The sequence below is a fragment of the Echinops telfairi genome, unplaced genomic scaffold (assembly GCF_000313985.2).
Source record: "Echinops telfairi isolate 266 unplaced genomic scaffold, ASM31398v2 ScPeMD7_7468;HRSCAF=8506_0, whole genome shotgun sequence".
NCBI lineage: Eukaryota > Metazoa > Chordata > Mammalia > Afrosoricida > Tenrecidae > Echinops > Echinops telfairi.
In genome coordinates, this window is record NW_022111369.1 from 56,561,374 (window position 1) to 56,569,671 (window position 8,298).

General features: G+C 42.3%; 1 pseudogene; it reads right to left on the reverse strand.

Moving 5' to 3' along the window:
• Positions 1–6,173: 6,173 nt before the first annotated feature.
• LOC115873299 overlaps positions 6,174–8,298 on the reverse strand; it is an 8,558-nt pseudogene continuing 6,433 nt past the window's right edge.

Sequence of the window (8,298 nt, forward strand, 5' to 3'; positions counted from 1 at the left end):
GGGGTCTTCTTCAGACTCACAGCGACTCAGAGCTATAGACTGATGATGCATAAAGGTCAAGTGGGAAGCAGGCCTTCACAGGCCAGAAGGTGCAGGTTTGACGAATTTCCAACTGAAGAAGTTAGTAGAATTCTTCATTTTCTGCATTGCTAGCTTTAGTGGTTGGTGCATACATTAGAATAATAGTTGTATTGAGGATTTCCTTGAATGTGAACAAATATAATCCTGTCACGGACAACATTGTACTGGAGGTAAGTCTTGAAATGATGTTCTCTTTGACAATGAATGCAAACTCATTCTTCCTGATTGTGTCATTACTGCTACAGTAAGCCATTTGATTTTCTGATTCAACACGGTCAATATCAGTCCATTTCAGCTCACGAATGCCTAGAATATCGATCTTGATGGGCTCCATTTCATTTTTGATGACTTCTGAAAGCATTCGGTTTTTACATGCTCCATTTGTTGGGAATTCCACCACTTTGCTTCATGCTCTGGCTCCTGCTTCTGCTGTTGCAGCGCCTGTCCTTTTTGGTGCCAAACTGTCTCCTCCAGGAGATTCAGTGTGCAGGGACCTTAGAGCTCAAAGGGCATGCCCCACTCCTGACTCTTCTGTTGTGCTGTTAAGGAGATAGCCCTTCCTCTTCCTGAGATGACTCATTTTATACCCAGCAAAAGGGAAATCACTGACAGCTGAATCATATAATCCAATCAGTATCTTTCCCTCGCCCTGTTGCCCAGAACCTAAAGGAAACTGGTTTGGTGGTGGTTATAGATACTCTGGTTAGAAGAGCCACATTAAAAATTCACAGCCCTGCATTCTCTGGGCAGCCTTATGTGTAACAATGAAATGTAGCTGGTCCTGTGTTAACATCACAGGTGCTGCTATCTTTGAGCCCATTTTAGAGTGATGGTGTCAATCAATCTTGTAGCATTGTTTCTTTGGTTTTGAGGACTTTTACTTTAGCAAACATGAAGTCCTCTTGGGATGGTTTAGCACCTTCTCTACAGGTCATATTAAGCAGAGCATACAAGAGTTGTATTTGGTAATTATATTTCAAACAACTAATTTACAAATGTGACAACTCATTTGAAGTGACTTTTCTATTTTTTTTAACTAGTTGGCCCCTGAAACACTGAGGGAGTATGAGGATAAGTCAAAAAGTATAGCTACAAAATCATATCAATGTTTATTCAAGAAAAGCATCAAAATGGGAAGTGAGTGTTTTTCGGTATAAAGTAAAAGAGAGTGTGAGGAAGGTGAAGAACAAAGGGGGGCTTCCTTCTTTTGCTCACAGGGTCACTGTACGTTGGAACCGAGTCTAAGTCATCGAACAATTATAGCAACACTAACAGTAATTTATACCACAACAAAAAGCAATGTGGTAGCCTAAAGTGACTCATATGGTGATCCTTTTGTTTTTATTAAAAAGAAATTTTGCGTATGTGTTCCTTTTAAATCTTCTTTGATTGTGGGAACCTAAGGAAGTCCGAAGGAGCCAAGATCAGGATGGTGGGCTGCATGGGGTCAGGTTTTCCTGGTTTCTCCTCACCAGGGCAGTTTTCTGTTTTCTTAAAACTTCTTCGTAATAAACCCTCGTGATCCTCCTGTTTCATTTGAGAAAATCTACTGTGATTTCTCCTTTGGGATCTTATGAAACACTCACTCTTACCTTCTGAACGGATTTCTCTGCCTTGAATTTAACAGTCCAGCAGATTCCTCCAGAAGCCACTATCTCTGTCTCTGCGAGTAAGAGTAAAAATAAACAGGTTTACCCCTTTGGTTCTGAAAAGTTCTGAAGGCAAATAAATACCAATTGGCCAGCTATTTACTTTGTGTTTGATTGACTTGATGCATTACATAGCCCCAATGAGGAATTTCCCTTTATCAGCACCACCAGATAACAGGCGTTCATGTTGATTTGTTGGAGTTTCTTTGCTGTGAAGTCTGGTTAATGCCACACACTCAACTCCAGAACATTTTGTGATTACTTAGAATATCACTCTTTTTCAATTTCAATTTCAGCCATGTTTGTATAGCAAACAGAACCTTGCTTGATAAGACCTAGATTGATTGTAAAATGAATTTCCTGCATGAGATGGCAAAAAGTGTTTATGAGTCTAGTTATATTCTTCAGACTTCTTTTTGAAATTTGCTTTCTACCATTGACATACACTTTGAAGGATGTTTACAGAATACTGTTATTAATATTGCAAAAACAAGTGAACTAGCTAGAATTGCAATACCGTTGACAAAGGTTAAAGCAATCATTTCTACAGAACATGTATTTTGACACTCCCCCCACCCCCACTAGAAAAGAAGTCTTTATTGCGATCCCACCAGCTGCACCAACTGTTATGCACCTTCTTCCTTGGCAATTCGGTCTTTCTTGAGTGGTCCCATGAAAGCTTTCTTCTCTTCCATGGTCTGGAAGCGGCCGTGGCCAAACTTGGAGGTGGTGTCAATGAACTTGAGGTCAATCTTCTCCAGGGCGAGGCACTTGGTCTGCACCAGCAGGGACTTGTGCAGAGTGAGCACTCGCTTCTTGGTCCCCACCACGCAGCCCTTCAGCACGACAAAGTCATTGGTCACTTCACCGTAGTGGACAAAGCCGCCCAGGGGGTTGATGCTCTTGTCAGAGAGAGCGTAGTCGGTGGGTGCATTTCAGAACATGTATTTCAACCAGAAAAAGACAGTACTTCTTGTACTAAGAGCTGAAATATTGTTCAGATTCAGCTGATTGACTGTGTTGTGTATGAGAGGTCATTAAATCTGAAATCAGAGTTGTAAAGTGAATATTTAATAAAAGATACTTTCTTTCATTGCCATCTGTTCCTTAAATTAACGGCGTTATTAAGACTATACGTATATAAAAATTAAATGATCTATTTGTTCTTATTAACACCATGCCAGTTTTGGTCAGTACGCTGCCTTTTATTCTCTTTACAGTTGGTAGAACAGCCATGATGATGCCCAGAACCACATGAGGAAAAAATGCTCTTCTCTCTCATTCTCCCAGATTTTATGCCTAAACCTGCATCTTTCCCCACCCCTTCCAGAAAGCAGGGAGATGCCCAAAGACTAGCTTACAAAAATGGCTGTATCATGTTGTTGTTGTTGTTAGGTGCCATCGAGTTGGTTCTGACTCATAGTGACCCTGTGCACAGCAGAGCAAAACACTGCCCGGTCCTGCGCCGTCCTCACATGTTCCTTATCACTGCATCATCACTATAACCACTGGGCTAATCCATCTCTTTGAGGGCCTGACTCCTTCAGTTGACCCTCTATGTTACCAAGCCTGATGTCCTTTTTTAGGGACTGCCTGAGACCAGGAAAAAGAAAGAAAGGATGGTGTCTGGCTACCATTACTGTTTTGATATGATCCATTAGGCTTTCAGTAGTTTATTTCTCCAAAATGTACAGTCTATTCCTTCTTTTGTCATCCGTCCTTCATCTGCAAGTTATCTTGAAATCGGTTCACCTTAGTTGAAAATACCAGTGATGTAACTTGCAGCATCTCAGCAACGCTCAAGCTGACAGACAAGTGGTGGATCTGATGAGGAGGAGGGTGGTGGAAATGCTCACTCTAGCTCAGAGCTTTATATAAGGCACTGTCAAGACTGAAAACCTCACAAAGAGAAGCATAGGACCAGAAGATGAGCCTCCCAGGTGGCAAATTACTCAAAATATGACCGAGGAAGAACTGCCTTCTCAAACCATACTGAATGACATAAACAGGGAAAAGCCTTCGTGACTGTCACTGATTGATGGGGCATGACTTAAAAATGAGAAGAAACAACTGCCAAAGTTGTTGTAAAAATGTAATAGTAAAAGTTGTCAAAAATGTAACTGTGAAAGCTTGAGGGGGGGAGAAACTTCAGGCCTTTCATTTGCTGATGGGTTATGATTTAAAACGGGAAGGAACAGTTGCAGAACTCTCCTAATAATCAGAACGTGGAATGAACAAGGTAAGAATCTGGGAGATCTGGCTGTTGCCAGAAATGAAATGGAGGGCACAGATAGTGATCTTCTAGACAGTTGTTTGGTGCCATCCATTTGGTTTCAGCACACAGACACCTGAGTACAACAGAAGGACCCGTACCTGGCCCTGCCGCATCCTCGTGATTCTTTTTAATGTGCGAGCCCATCATGGTGGCCACCAGGCCAGCCCAGCTTGTCGAGAGAGCTCGTTTTCATTGCGCCTCCACTTTATGAAGTCTGAGCTCTTTCTCCAGGGACTGTTCTCCCCTGAAAACATATCTACGTATGTAAGATGAACTCGTGCTGTCCTTGTCCCAAAGGAGCACTCAGGCCACACTTCTTACAAGGCCGATTGACTGATTTGTTTGTCTTTTTAGCAGCCCTGGTGCTTTCAATGTTCTTTGCCAGCACTACAGTTCAAACACATCAATTTTCTCTTGAACGTCCTTAGTTAATGTCCAGCTCTTACATGCATGCGAAGTCATGGAAAATACCATGGTCGGGTCAGGTGCACTTTAGTCCTCAAAAGAACATCCTTGCTTTTCATCATGAAAGAGGTGTAACTGATTTACCCACTGTAATGCTGCTCTGATTTTTTGACTGTTGCTTTTATGAGCATTCATATAGATCCAAGCAAGACAAAATCTTTGACAATATCCATCTTTTCTGAATTTAACAAGATATTACCGATTGGTCCCCTTGTGAGGATTTTGGTCTTCTTTAAGTTGAGTTGGTAGTCCATACAGAAGGCTGCAATTCTTGATCTTCATTAGCAAGTGCTTTAAACCCTCTTCTCTTCCAGAAAGCAAAGTTGTATCATCTGTACATAGCACGTTGTTAATAAGCCTTCCTCCTGTCCTGATGCTACATTCTTCTTCATAGAAGCCAGTCTTCGTGGTGATTTGTGCTGCCTACAGATTGAGTAAGTAGGGGGAGAGGTTACAATCCGAAAGCACACCTGTCCTGATTTTAAACCATGCATCATTCCCTTGTTCTGTCCACACAACTGCCTCTTGATTTATGGACAAGTTCTGCATGAGCAAAATTATGTGTTCTGGAATTCCCATTCTAAACAAGGCTATCCATCGTTTGTTATAACTCACACAGTTCAATGCTTTCATGTAGTCAATAATACACAAGTAATCATTTTCTGGTATTCTCTGCTTTCAGACAAGATCTATGTGCCACCAGCAATGACATCCCTTGTTCCATATCCTCTTCTGAATCAGGCCTGAAACCCTGGAAGCTCCTTGTCAATGTATTACTCCAACTCTTGTTGGACAGTTTTTAGCAGCATTGCACTGGCATGTGATAGCAATGATATTGTTCTATAATTTGAGCATTCTGTTGAGTCACCATTCTTTGGAAAGTGTACAAAAATGGTTCTCTTTTAATCAGTTGGCCAAGTAGCTGTCTTCCAAAGTTCCTGGCATCAATGAGTGGGTGCTTCCAGTGCTTCATTGGCATGTCGAAATATTGCTCTCTGTATTCCATCAGTGATTGGAATCTTGCTGTTGGCGCCTGCTTTCTCAGTGCAGCTTGAGCTTCTTTCCATAGCTCAGGTCCTACCTCCTGAATACTTAGTTGAATGTTCTTTTGACTGCGTGCCAGTTTGTCAGACTGTGGTGGCTTGTGTGTTGCTGTGATGCTGAAAGCGATGCTACTGGTATTTCAAATGCCAGCAGGGTCCCCCAAAGTGAAGAGGTTTCAATGGAGCTTCTAGACTAAGAACAGACTACAAAGAAAGACTTGACTGCCCACTGGGGAGCAAGAATCCACTGCATAAAATAGAAACATTTCTAGGTTTTAGTGAGCTGAAATGGACTGGCATTTTCCATTTTGAATTAAAAAATAATATGGTTTACTCTGTTGGTAATGGCAGATTCAAAAGGCATGCCATTGCATTCACTGTCATAAAGGACCTTTCAATATCTGTCTTAAAGACAACGTCGTCAATCCTTGGAGGCAAGGTCATCCACACTGAGGGGAATCACCTTATTGCATGCCATCTCATCACACTGATTGCTATAGTTTCACCATTGTGTATTTACACTTTTATTACCGCAATAACCCCAGCCTGCCTGTCATTGACTGTCCTCTGAGTTAGTGTCATACTTGCACTTGGGCTACAATGATGTTACAAATTTCCTCCTTTACCCCCACCTGCCCCACCTTCTGAAACTAGAGTCAATCATATCGAGATGTGTACATGCTCTGAACTTTGCAAAGAGTCCTTGGTTCTCCAACTTTGTGGAGACTGAGAAGACAGTCAGCATTCTTCGTGCTGACCTTCAGAGCAGGGTGTATTTTACGAAGTCTGCTTTCCTCCATTAGCGACGGGCCACACACTCCAAAGTCTGGCAAACACCCCTACCAAGGGATCTGGAGTTGGTATGATGTAATTTATGTCTTTTTCAGAGTTAGTGTATTGGAAATGTTTTCTGAAGTTTTGAAGTTGTTACCACCCAAAAAGAATAACAGGAGTCTAGAGGTTTATTAGGTCTTTGATGATAACCATTTTCTTGCCTCATCCTATATCATCTCTTTATCCTGTTCAGTTCCTTTTCTGAAAAAACAAAAACAAAAACCCCATCTAGTTTACCCATCAGATGTAGTGATACAATACCACAAAAAGTTGATCTTCATGAGATAGAAGTCTAACTCCCCAGTCAATGGCTTCATTCATATCCATGCCTGGCCAGTATTTGAGCATATAGCAAACACAGGACACACTGTATACCAATGGCTTGTCATTTTCATTTCCTTCAGGTTTGGCACATGCTTCCATATTCTAGTTGAAGGGCTCTTTAAGACTGCTAAGCAAGCTTCATTTTCACACCTTAAATTGCCTCCAAGTATAAACATGAAAAGCCAGTGTAAGTCATTGCTATGTGGCCAGTATCACATGGATGAGCTGTCCTAGGAGCCTTTGATGGATTGAATAGGATACCCAGGTTTGAAAAGCCTCAGAAACCAGAGTGATTTACATTGGATCTGTCATGGGAAGAACCTGCTGGTCCTGAGCAAAGACTAGCACTCTGGCAAGACCTGAAGTCAATGTTGGCAGAATCACACCTGCGTGTCCCTCAGGAGACGTGGCTGCTGGTCCTCAGCGTACCTGCTGAGACTGCACATCCTCTGTGGTGCTCAGACTGCACCCTCTTTCCATCTTCTTTGATGTTCCCTGCATCTTTCAATATTGTGCCCCTAGAATATTTTAATATTGAAACTCAAGGCTTAATCTCCCTCCAGCCCCCCACCCTCAGTTCTTTTAGTTTAAGATAAGCCGAACATGTTCTTCCTTTTGTTTTTTAACTCTAGGACTTTGCACATTTCATGATACTACTTTGTGTCCTCGAAATGCCTATTAAATTTTTCCATTCAACCATTTTCTTCCATTTGCCTTAGCTGCTCTATGATTAAGAGTAAACTTCAGAGTCTCTTTTGACATCCACTTTGATCTTTTCTTCCTTTCCTGTCTTTTTTTTAATAATCATTTTATTAGGGGCTCATACAAGTCATCACAATCCGTACATACATCATTTGTGTCCAGCACATCAGTACATATGTTGACTTCATCATTCTCACAACACCCGCTTTCCACTTGAGCCCTTGGTGTCAGCTCCTCATTTTTCACCCTCCTTCCTCGCTCCCTGCTCCCCCTGAACCCTTGATAATTTATAAATTATTATTATTTTATCATATCTTACCCCATCCGACATCTCCCTCACCCACTTCTCCACTGTCCGTTCCCCAGGGAAGAGGCCATATGTAGACCTCGTCATCTGTTCCCCCTTTCTCCCTCACCTTCCCTTCACCCTCCCGATATCGCGACTCTCCCCACTGTTCCTGGGGGGTTCATCTGTCCTGGGCTCACTATATTTCCAGTTCCTATCTGTGCCAGTGTACATCCTCCGGTCCAGCCCAATATGTGAGTTAGAATTGGGGTCATGGTAGTGGGATGGAGGAAGCATTTAAGAACTAGAGGAAATTTGCATATTTCATTGTTGCTACATTGCACTCTGATTGGCTCCTCTCCTCCCCACAGTCCTTCTGCAAGGAAATGTCCAATTTCCCCCGGATGGGCCCTGGGTCCCCACTCTGTACTCCCCTTCATTCACAATGTTATATATATAGTTTTGTCTTTGATGTCTGATACCTGATCCCTTCGCCGCTTTGTCATCTTACAGGCTGGTGTGCTTCTTCCATGTGGGCTTTGTTGTTTCTCAATTAGATGGTCCCTTGTTTATCTTCCAGCATGTGGGACCCCAGCTTCTATGTAATTTGACAGCTTGGCACCATCAGCTTTCTTCACC